The 11,669-nt window shown below is 35.3% G+C and overlaps 2 protein-coding genes across 14 annotated transcripts in view; one reads left to right on the top strand and one right to left on the bottom strand.

Annotated features, from left to right (window-relative positions):
- The window catches only part of Ndufb3 (NADH:ubiquinone oxidoreductase subunit B3), an 11,457-nt gene extending 6,794 nt beyond the window's left edge, over window positions 1–4,663 (bottom strand). The window contains exon 1 of one of the 2 annotated variants that reach the window (XM_015481235.2): window positions 4,514–4,663. The gene's annotated coding sequence lies outside the window, so the exon portion shown is untranslated. The remainder of the gene's footprint in view (window positions 1–4,513) is intronic. The other variant, XM_015481236.2, reaches the window with a different exon arrangement.
- A 207-nt stretch (window positions 4,664–4,870) lies between these two features.
- Window positions 4,871–11,669, top strand: part of Fam126b (family with sequence similarity 126 member B) — an 81,541-nt gene continuing 74,742 nt past the window's right edge. For 3 of the 12 annotated variants that reach the window (XM_048808274.1, XM_015481228.2, XM_048808272.1), the window contains exons 1-2: window positions 4,896–5,120; window positions 5,751–5,785. The gene's annotated coding sequence lies outside the window, so the exon portion shown is untranslated. Of the gene's footprint in view, window positions 5,121–5,750; window positions 5,786–11,669 lie in introns of all 12 variants that reach the window. The other 9 variants (XM_048808275.1, XM_048808276.1, XM_015481229.2 and 6 more) reach the window with 7 other exon arrangements.

Raw genomic sequence — 11,669 nt, 5'->3', positions numbered from 1 at the left:
TGAATCCAGGGCCTTGCAAATACTAGGCAAGAGTTCTACCACTGAGCCACAACCCCAACCCCTTAAGATCGTTTTTAGTCCATGTTTGCTCCTATAAATAAAATGCCTTTAGTGTTTATATAAATATTTCACTTTTACTAGTGTTATGATTAACTTTTGTGTGTGGGCACGAGTATGTGTGTGTTATATGCTGTGGACTAAATCCCTAGCTTGTTGCATGCTAGGCAAGAACTCTTGACAGTGACCCATATCTCCAGCTCTACTAGTGTTATTTTTACAGCTAATATAAAGATAAACTTAATCTCATTTCCCCTTTTCAATTGCTATGAATTCAAATTAAAGGGTATGAATAAATACTGCTATATTATAATTTGTATAAGGCTAGCAGTAGCAATTCTATAGTCACTCTCTCCAGAAATAAAATGAAACCAAATAATTATTACCATTGGCTGTATTTATAACTATGTACATACAGGCTCAATAATAAGACAGGATTTTTTTAAACTGTATTTTAGAAGACAGAACTAATTGTTAGGTAGTGTACATTAAAGACACATTATGTGAAATTCTCATTCCATTTAGACAATAATTCCAAGATGAGAAAAAATTGAACATAATAATTTTGACAAATTAACAAACACTTAATATTTATAAACATGTTAAATATCACAAAATATTATGTTGGTTATTTATATATTTAAAGAGAAAAAAAATCAATACCCATCAAACACAAGTTAAAACAACATGACTTTGAAACACTTAATCTTATTAATTTCATCACTTCTAAAATAACTCTCTGAATTTAAATTAAAAATATCCCCATTTTACAACTGAATGAGACTCCCAAAGTCTCATGGTGGATTCAATAATATGAAGGAAAGAAAAATTATGGTTTTGGGTTTCAGAATGACTTTTAAGATTCAATACATTGGGCTGGGGATATAGCTCAGTTGGTTGAGTGCTTGCCTTGCATGCACAAGGCCCTGGGTTCAATCCCCAGCACCAAAAGGAAAAAAAAAAAAAAAAAAAGATTCAATACATTATTACAAAAGAAAGACACTTAGAAACATTTATTTGGGATGGTAATGTCCTGGCTTCTTCATAACATGTTTTAAAAAATATTTTTTGAAATATTGTTTCATTTCAAAAATGTTTGTATAGATTTCAAGACAAGCCCTTATTTTGGCAACTGTCAATTTTAGAATACTGAGTATCCATGTATTTGGAAAACAATACAAAACAGGGTTAAATTTTGGTATGGGTATTGAATTCAATCTGGGATGAATACCAGGTTGCTCTACCACTGAGCTACATCCCCAATTCTTTTCTATTTTGAGACAGCATCTTGCTAAATTGCTGGGTACTCACTAAATTGCTGAGACTGGCTTTGAACTCCCAATCCTCATGTTTCAGCCTCCCAAATTGCTGGGATTACAGGTGTGCTCTACTGTGTCTGGCATGTTAAAATTTTGATGAAAGAGTTTGGTTTGGAAAATAAAAGTTGAAACATTACCATAGTACAAAGGCTATTTCAAATCTATTATATTACTGCCTCAAAATATTACGTAATTTAAAAGACAAATCTTCAAAAAAAAAAAAAATAGAAGTACATACATTCTTATTTCTCCTATATAAATTTCTTTTAATGAATTCAATGTGCTTTCTCTTATACCTAATTCCAGTATTTCAGAAAGGTTTTATAAGAATTTCCTAAATGTAAAGAAAAAAAGTTGAACAGTGTTTCTAGAAAATCTTTCATTTAAAAAAAATATTTTTATTTCAGAATAGGCACAACTGCTGGACACTGTGGCACATGCCTACAGTAGTGCTATTCAAGAGATACAATGCAATCCACACATTGCATTGTATTTCTTCTTGGGAGGCTAAGTCAGGAGGACTACCAGTTCAAGGCCAGCTTCAGCAATTTACCAAAATTTTAAAAGGGCTAGGAATGTAGCTCAGTAACAGAATGCCCCTGGGTTCAATCCCCATTACTACAACAAAGAAATAAACAAGGGCTGTGGCTGTGGCTCAGTGGTAGAGCATTTACCTAGCATGTGTGAGGCACTGGATTCGATCCTCAGCACCATATAAAAATAAACAAATAAAATAAAGGTATTCTGTCCATCTACAACTACAAAAAAAATTTTTAAAAAGAAAGAAACACAACAAAAAGGCAGAAGAGTCATAACTCAAACAACAATATCCTGATCATTTGAAGGAAGAGTCTGGAATTCTCTTACTTTGCACCATTGATAGCTATAAAAGCACCAGGTAAATCACTTAATCTTTCAGAATTTCAGTTTCTTCATTCAATGGACATGAAACCAACCTTGTAAGATTATGAGAATTGGGGAAAACAGATTGCAATGTGCCTTCTGGGTATGAATATGACCAAGAACAATCATTCTGAAACATCTGTATGACTTAGAAAAGCTGAACAAGTGTTTAAATTTATGAAATTTGGCATATGAACTGAGATGTTTTGTAAACATAAAAGTACACAAATTTAGAAAAGTGTGAAAATATAAAATATTTCAATAACTTAATATTGGTTACATTTGGAAATAATATTTCTAATAATTGAGTTAGATAAAATATACTATTAAAGTTAATTTTGTTTCTTTTTACTTTTAATAAGGCTTTAAAAATTACATGTGTGGATTGCATTGTATTTCTTCAAGCAAGCAATGTTTTATAAAAATTTGGGGACTTTTTTTTGGTGCTGGGTATCGAACCTCATGCATGCTAAGGAGAAGTTCTTTCACTGAGCCACACCCCAGTTCCTGTTAGATAAGAATCTTTACAGTCACATAACTGTTTTTTGCTAGCTCTAAACTGTAAGTAATTCCAATCTAGTGACAATAGAAAGGATTATGGTACAATCGCGCTATGGAATATTATACAACAAAGAGCTACATGCAAAAGTATGAGCAAACTTCACAAATATAATAATGAACAAGGATGAATCAGAAAAAGACACATACATATTGATCCCATTTGTATAAGTTGAAAAGTCTAATTCACTTTTTAGTAATGCATCTTAGACAGAATTAAAGTAAAACAAGTGATTTCTTGCCAAGAGTCAGGATAGTGCTCACCTCTTGGTGGAGGAGAGATAATCACAGAGGCTAATACAAAAAGTGTCTAAGGAAGTGTTTTAGTTTCTTTCTTTTCTTTTTTTCTTTGTTTTTTGGTGGTGGGCATTGAACCCAGGGGCATTTAACCATTGAGCCACAACCCTGGCACTTTTTATTTTGAGACAGGATCTCACTTAGTTGCTTTGGGCCTTGATAAGTTGTTGAGGCTCACTTTGAACTTGTGATTCTCCTGCCTCAGCCTTCTAAGCCACTGTGCCCTGCCAAGGCAGTGTTTTCAGCCTCTAAGGAGTTGAGATGTATTTTGTATCTGTTTATGAACTGTCGCCCTATTTAAGGGACATAAACCATTGTGTTCTCCTCATTTCTCATTCCATTTTCCCTTCAAGGACAGAACACCTCTGTTGAGAATGCATATTCTAAATTATTAGCAGTGCTAATCTGAGAGATGGTTATACAAGTATTTGCTTGATTACAACTCTTCAAAATTTACTTTTGTTTTATATAGTCCTATTATGTGAAAATAAAAAGCAAAATTTTCTCGAAAAGGTGAGTTATAAACTGTGCTGAGACTCAACAAGGAATGATTATTTCACTTTCAGAGCTGCTCAAATAAGAACAGCAAGGAAAGCAGCTCAACAAAGAACATGTGATTATGAAAAATGTAAAAAGCTATTTATGTCTTAAGTGAACCTTAATTTTGGTGGAGATCAACCTATAATAAAAGGGTGGCTCCCGCACAGGGAAAGCAAGGGCATATTTTCTTAAGAAGGAAGCAAAAGGGTAATGCTACTCCCACTACATGCAATTTTATAGTTTACCAAAGACTTTCAAATATATATTCCCAATTCTCCCCATTTAAAAAACCGCAATTATCATACTAATGAGAAAATAAAACCAAAAGGATTCTTATCACGTTATTGTCCAATCCGTGTTCCTAAACACATGCAATGGCTAGGATTTTTATATCCTGCTTCCCCCCACACACACACTATAACACTGTACCATAAACATTTGTACCAGAAAAAGCTTACTTAAAAATATACAAGCTGGTGAGGCATACATTACAATTATTTTACATATTTTCGATTTGGGGGCTGTCCCTCTGCCTTTATTCAATCCAAATGTAAACCAAATGTCCACGGGCCGAGAAGGGGGTTGCACCGGGCAAGGGCGGGACAAAGTACCTGGATTTAACAACCAATATAATTCTCACAGTATCCTTCTGCAACCACCTGTCCCTCCTTCAGTTCTAAACTATAGTTCTCTTTGGCTTATTCCTTGGCCTCCTTCCCCTTTGAACTGCCTCCTCTCGTCATCCTTCTCTACTTAGTTTCTCCCAGTCTGCATTTCCTCAGAATAGAGTCTAGCTCTCAATCCTAATATAGAGGTCTCCCACGAACTCCCTAATTTACCTTACAGCAATTTGACCTCTCAGGACACTCAATAGTCAACCGTCCAGCCGGAGCCAACCGGAAACGGAAGTTGTCAAGTACAGTTCCTTACGGTAGGAAAACGGAGGAGAAGTTTAACGTTCCGGTCCTGGTTCAATGATTTCTGGACCAAATAGGGATAATACGAGGGATATGGGAAGTCAATATTTTGTACACATACGTGCATTCTAAGTATGATTGAGCTAAGAGACATTTCAGAGGAAATAAGGGCGGAAAAGCGATACTTTCCTTGTTTGGAGAGGGACTCCTTAAACACTGCACAGAGGGTAGGGCCGAAGATTGCCCCAGCCAATAAGTGAAGCTGTTGTTTGGAGCGTGGACTCATCCAATGAGAAGGCTGGTTGTTGTGCTGCAGTTGGCAGGCTGCTGCGGGAGGCGGTGGCGATAGGAAGCTGGAGGCAGAGCGGTGACTGGTAGGCGGCGGTGCTGTCTTTGGGGCACGGAAAGTGCTAAATGAGGAGGGCTTTTCTTCTTCTCCGGCTGCGGACCCTATAGAGGGGAAGCTGACGAGGGTGGTCTGGGAAGGCGGTAGCCAGACCGTTGGTGGTTCCGGAACCTCGTAAGCCAGGTAGCCGCTTAGGAGGGTCGTGAGGAGATGGCAGCTGAGGCGGGCGGGGGCTGCGTCCTGTGGGGCGGCCTGGGGGCCTGCTTAGAGCATGGGGGTTGTGGTGGCGTGGTCTGAGAGAGAGAAGAGAGGCTGGAGTAAGACACTGGTAATGAGAGCTGAAGGAATTCCTTGCACGAAGCCCCAGGCGAGAAAAGGACGCGACGTTACAGACACCTGAGAGAAATCCTAGGGATTTCTTCTTATGGCCATTTGCTGAGGGTAGTGAAGGGGTGCGGAGAAGAAAGCTGTTTACTGGCGGTCAGATCCTGTAAACTCTATTGCTGTGCATTATGTAATCCTTGGCTTGTTATTTATTGTAACAACGAGGTTGACCCTCTTGGAAGAGGAGGTCTTGCAAACCTATTGATAGAACACTTTTCATTGGCTTCAGTGCTTTTTTTTAGCCAAGCAGGCTCTGTAGGCGAAGGGTGATAGCATGAAGGTTAGAGTAGTCACGAAGAGCTTATCCCAAATCTGGACTGGAGAGATACGGCGCAAGTTTGAGATGATTGTGTTCAGATTCGTGTTTTATAGTTCATGAATTTGTTTTGAGGGTCAAGGATGGTAACAAGTACGTTTTTTAATCTTCAGGAAAGTGCAGAGCTTCAAAAAGTCTATTGTAGGAGGTAAGTGCAAATTGGAAGATGACTAGAAAATTAATTGGGAGAACCTCCCCTCCCCACAGATATTGTGGATGTTAGAGATTGTGACAATAGGGTGAAAGTCTGAATGGGGAGGAAGGGTGTCAGTTTTTAAGTAATTTGCTTTGTAAGTCTGAGACTAGTTATGAGTTATTTCTTAGGTTTTAAAAAATAAGCTCTTTGAATCTCTTGGAAGTATATAAAACGTACTTACAAATAAAATTAATCATAAATTATCCTGTTTTTCAAAAGTCTTGTGCTGAAACTCTTGGTTCAATCCCCAATACTGGAAAAATAAAGAGTCTTTATAATTTTAGGTTTACACAATGAAATGTAGGATTAAAATAGAAATTCTAGGCAGTATGTATATAAAAACTTGATTTTGTAGCTCAGTGAAAAGTGATTTTAAAAGACGGGAAAACAATTTTTAATAAAGCTTTAAATATTGCTAAAATGTAAGCTGTTTGAAGTGTTGCCTTTAGAAGATAAGAACAAATTCAGTATTAGCAATTGTATCATTTTACTGAACATGTTTTAGTACTACTGCATGTCAGGAAAACTTTCTAAAATGTGGGTGTTTTTTTGTTTTTTTTTCTGTTAATGTTAATTTATGTTAGTGCATACAGACCTAAATCAAAATTTCATTTGTTTTGCTCAAAATAATATTTGTGAAAGAGAAGTGGAGTGGATCCTTAGAGTTTGTTTTGAAGTGTTGAGAGTACTGAGATTATTTGTCAATGGTTTAATTAAATTTTTAAAATGATTCTTGATGTTTCAGTCTTTTCTGTTTTTGAGTAATGCTGTCTCGGTTACAAAGAAAACAACTTTCTGGGTGAAATTTTGTAGTGATTTGAGTATCTGTGAACAAATTTGCCTTTATTCAGAGTTTTTTTTGGGGGGGGGGAGAGAGAGAGAGAGACAGACAGTGTGTGTGTGTGTGTGTGTGTGTGTGTGTGTGTGTGTGTTTCTTATGTAACCAGCCTACTCACTGTCTTGAAGAACTAATAGCTGATTTTGAATGGCCAGTAGGTGTCATCTTAGAATGCCATAAATTGAACATTGGGAAGGAGATTACCAAGCAGTTTAAGAAACACTTGCCCAATGTTTAATGCCATAACTTCAACACCAAGAAGAAAATTACCAAGTACTTTAAGAACCATTAATTCAATTAGCGTGTAATTGGATAATTATTTATAAATCATGAATGTTCTCTTTCTTCTGAAATATTTCAAAAGTTCTATTGGAGCTATTTATAAGGAATTTGAGCTAGCTACTGTTTGTGGTGCTGGGGATTGCCCAGGGCTTTTTGCATGCTAGGTAAACACTCTGCCAACTGACCTATCTCTCAAACAGTGTCTGCAAAGAAATATAATTGTTTGCTTTAAAATGGATTTTGACTTTTTTAACCCAGCCCTTAAGGTATCTTGTCATATAATGGGGGTTTAAGATTAGTTGACTATTTTTAGTATACAGTTTTGATATCTTACTTAGTTTATTCTATAATGATTAAGGTTTTCAGTCCACTGAACTTGTATCCTAGAGAAAACAGTGCTACATGATGTAAAATTAAAATGATGAAATATGGGCAGAATTCTTTGAACAAGTTATCAGCAGTTTTCTATTGTTCTTTTAATGCCTGAATGAACAGCAGAATTTTTGTGTTTCATTATCTGTGGTGGCTGTGGTGCCTTCTATTTCTTCTTCTTAAGCTATATCCCCAGCCCTTTTTATTTATTATTTTGAGACAGGTCTCGCTTAGTGGTTCCCACTTTTTGATCCTCTGCCTCAGCCTCCCAAGTAGCTAGAATTACCTGAGTGTGCCACCTCACCAGTCTGTCTGTGGCTTCTTAAGGTCCCAAATTGCTTCCTTTTACATTTTTATCTGGTAGACTACATGCTTTTCTCAGAATAATGAATACCAATGTCTAAGATGTAATGTAGTGGATTCTGGAGGGAGCTGACATAGAAATCTCTGAAGGTGGTGTATACCTGTTGTAAATAGCCTCCCTAGCCTTCTGCTGAGCTCTTGTCACTTTGTAGTTCTATTTCTTATGCTTTGCTTTTGACACAATGTTTAAAAAAAGGACTGCCTAATTTGAGAATTATCCAATTGGGTACAGATAGATAGAAAGGTCTCTCAAAATAATCTAGGAGTTTATAAAAAGGCATACACACAGTTATTATATACACTTCAAAATTTTAGTCATGGGGGAGTATGAAGGAAGTAGATGCATTTTTTGGGAAAAAAAATCTCTTAATGGTTTGGCTTAGTTATGGCTGCCACTTTAAAAACCATTGATGTAATTCAAGGCTCTGGCACTTGTGGTATGAACCAGTAACAATAGTTTCAGTTTGGGTGAAAGAGCTACCAAATCTACCAATAAGTTTTTAGCTCAACAAATTGTCACCATTTAACAACATAGCAAGGGTAACTTTTCTAGCCAGTGTCTGAAATTGCTAGAAATGAAAATTATGCTGAATGTTTCAGTTTGCCTCAGAAAGTGATCTAGTTCTAGAATTAAAAATGGAAAATAAAGATTGAAAGTTTTCTTGATTAAAAGTCTTTTTAATAGTGCAATGATATGACAAATATACATTAATATTTGCATAAACAGTCACTCACTAATATGTATTAAAACTTGGAATTGCAAATATGTTGACCTTGGTATTGGTTCTAATTTATAAATTTATAGCTCCTCTTTATGAATTCTGAGTTTTTTGTTTGGGGATCTGGCTTCCATATAGATAAGTATGAGAAAAAAGTAAATAAGAAGAATGAAATTTGGGGGAAATTTAATTTTAAGGTGTGTGACTTTGGTTAATTACAGAGTTATGCTTTCTGTGTTTGAGATACAACTGCCAAAATATTGGTCATAAAATGTGGCAGGTGGCACCAATTTACTAAGTGGTAAACATGGGTTACAGAATACTCATTTTGTTCTATACCTCAAAAAATGTTAGTCAGATTTATTACCTTTGTTATTATGGATAATTGAATCTTTTTTTTTTTTTTTTTTTTTGGTAGTGCTGGGGATTGAAATGAGGGCCTTGTACATGCAAGGCAAGCACTCTACCAACTGAGCTATGTCCCCAGCCCCAGATAACTGGCTCTTTTTAAAATTATTGCATATTAATTATATAGAATATTGGGTTTCATTGTGTCATATTTGTATATGTGTATAACATTTTTATCATTTCTGTCTCCCCATTACCCGCCCTACACTCCCCTCCCCTGTTCCCTTCTTCTTAGTAATAGCCCCCCTTGTACATCCAAGTCATCCCCCACCCCTAGATTTCACATATGAAAGCAGGCAATACTTGTCTTGAGTATGGCTTATTTTGCTTGAAAATAACAGATGATATGTAGTGCCCTCCATTTTCCTGCAAATGGCATAATTTTGTTTCCTTAAGGCTAAATAATACTCCATTGTGTATATATGCCACATTTTCTTTATCGATTCATCTGTTGATATGCACCTAGGCTGACTTCATAACTGGGCTATTGAGAATTGTGCCTTCATAAATATAGGTATGTATATATCTATAGTGTGATACTTGACTAATAATGTTTGATATAGGCTAATATAGCTACTGAGATTTGTCAATTAATTTACATAAATTTCTTTCCTCATATTTTATAAAAACAGGTGAGGGAAGGAGTTGGATCCTGAATAGGAAATTAAACTTATACTTTCACATACTCTTTTATTTTAAAGCTTTCTAATCTGTATTCCTTTGTAGTTCTTTTGAAATGAAAACAATAGTGGAGTTAGAAGAATACACTGTGGACCATTCTATTTTTCTAAAGTGACTGTAGGATTCAAATAGAAAACACAAAGTACTTATAAAATCTAAAATTTTTAACAATTTGAAATATTTTACAGTATTTACTGTTTTATTGTTTGTGGAAAAAACTAGGAAAAATTAATAAAAAAATTAGAATTAAATGTTCCATTGTCAAATCTCTCATTGTATACCTGTCACTCTGTGATCTTATTTATTCACTTAGTATCTAAAACTGATGATTCTTAGGGCTGATAATTCTCAAATATCTATCTGTTTTCCCTATCTATGTCTCTAATCTAGACTTTTTCTTTCCTGTTCTATAATTTAAATACCTGCCAGATGAAGATGATCTGCAGGGCCCTCAAATATGCTATGACTTAAAATGATTCTATTTTCCCTTTTATCATTTTTCTAATGGGCTGAAACTAGAACCTGATGTTATCTTTAATACTTTGTTTATGTACCTCTCATCTGAGCAATACTGGATTTTGTTGCCTCTACCTTCTATTTTTACTTTTTAAGTTGATACATAATAATTGTACCTATTTATGGGGTATGATATGATGTTTCAATACATGTGTACATTGTGAAAGATGCAAATCAAGGTAAAATCCTCAAACATGTGGTGAGAACATTCAAAACCTTTCTTTTGGAAACACATTGTTATATATAGTCGCTTTATGTGCAATAAAACATGAGAACTTATATTTCCTATATAACCATAAATTAGTACCCATTGAGTAACTTTTCCCCATTCTTCCCTCCTGCTCTCCTCAGCCACTGGTAACCACTGTTGTTTTCACTGTGTCTATGAGATCAATTTTTTTTGATTCTACATACAAGTGAAATCATGCATTGTCATTCTGTGACTGGCTTCTTTCACTTAACATAATGTCCTCCAGGTTTATCCATGTTGTCACAAATGACAGGATTTCGTCCTTTTTGTATAACTCAATAATATTCCTTTGTGTTTATATACCACATTTTCTTTATTTATTCATCAGTTGACGAACACTTGGGTTGACTCCATTTCCTTGGCTGTTGTGAATAGTGCTGCAGTAAAGAGAGTGCAAATGTCTCTTCAATATACTGATTTCCTTTCCTTTGAATATATCCCAGTAATGGAATTACTGAATTGCCAACTGATCTTTTATTAAAAACAGTGCAACTTTGTGTTTGTATTCTATAGTATCAGATTATGTAATGTTTTATGCAAGTCTATAGTGTAGGTTACAGATCAGCTTATTTACAATTTTCTTTAACAGCCCTGGGGCTGGGTATGTAGCTCAGTGGTAAAATATTTGGCTAGGATGTGCAAGGCCCTGAGTTTAGTTTCCAGCATCACAAAAAAAGAAAAACAGCCCCAAAACTGACACAATTGCTATATGAATTTATGAAGAATTTTGCTGAGACTTATAAAAAAAATTTAAAAACACAAGTATAGCTGGGTGTGATGTTAGTACCTGTAATCCCAGTGGTTTGGGAGGCTGAGACAGGAGGATCACAGGTTTAAGGCCAGCCTCAGCAACTCAATGAGGCCCTGTCTCAAAATAAAAAACAAAAAGGTTTGGGGATGTAGCTCAGTGGTAAAACACCCCTGGGTTAAATCTCTAGTAAATCCCCCTCCCCTCAAAGAAAAAAGTAAAATAAAATTTAAAAAAAACCTAAAAACACAAGTACAAAAAATATTGAATGGCAATTCAGGAAAGGCTTGTTCAAAATTTTTATGACATAGAAAAGTCCAAAGAATATGGGGAAAATCATCCTCAACTTCTTGTGTTACAGCAATGTTTCTTGAAAATTTGAAGGTTAGTCTATAGAAGAGTCATTTTAAAAATTTTTTAAACAAGTCTTAAACAGTTTAACATTTTCTATTAAATATTTTAATTTCCCTAACCCCTATTTTTGTATTATTTGTTTTTTACAGTTATAGTTTTGTGAGCCACATTATTTTTCTAGAACATAGCTCTCAAATGTTGGCAAGAAATTGCAGTATAAAATTTGTCATTGTACTAAAGTACTCTAAATGTTCATCCAGCAAAGGCTCTTCATTCATTGTTGCTTCCTACTCTAACCTTTTCAT

The sequence above is a fragment of the Marmota marmota genome, unplaced genomic scaffold (assembly GCF_001458135.2).
Source record: "Marmota marmota marmota unplaced genomic scaffold, marMar, whole genome shotgun sequence".
NCBI lineage: Eukaryota > Metazoa > Chordata > Mammalia > Rodentia > Sciuridae > Marmota > Marmota marmota.
This window is presented reverse-complemented; position numbering and strand designations above follow the sequence as displayed.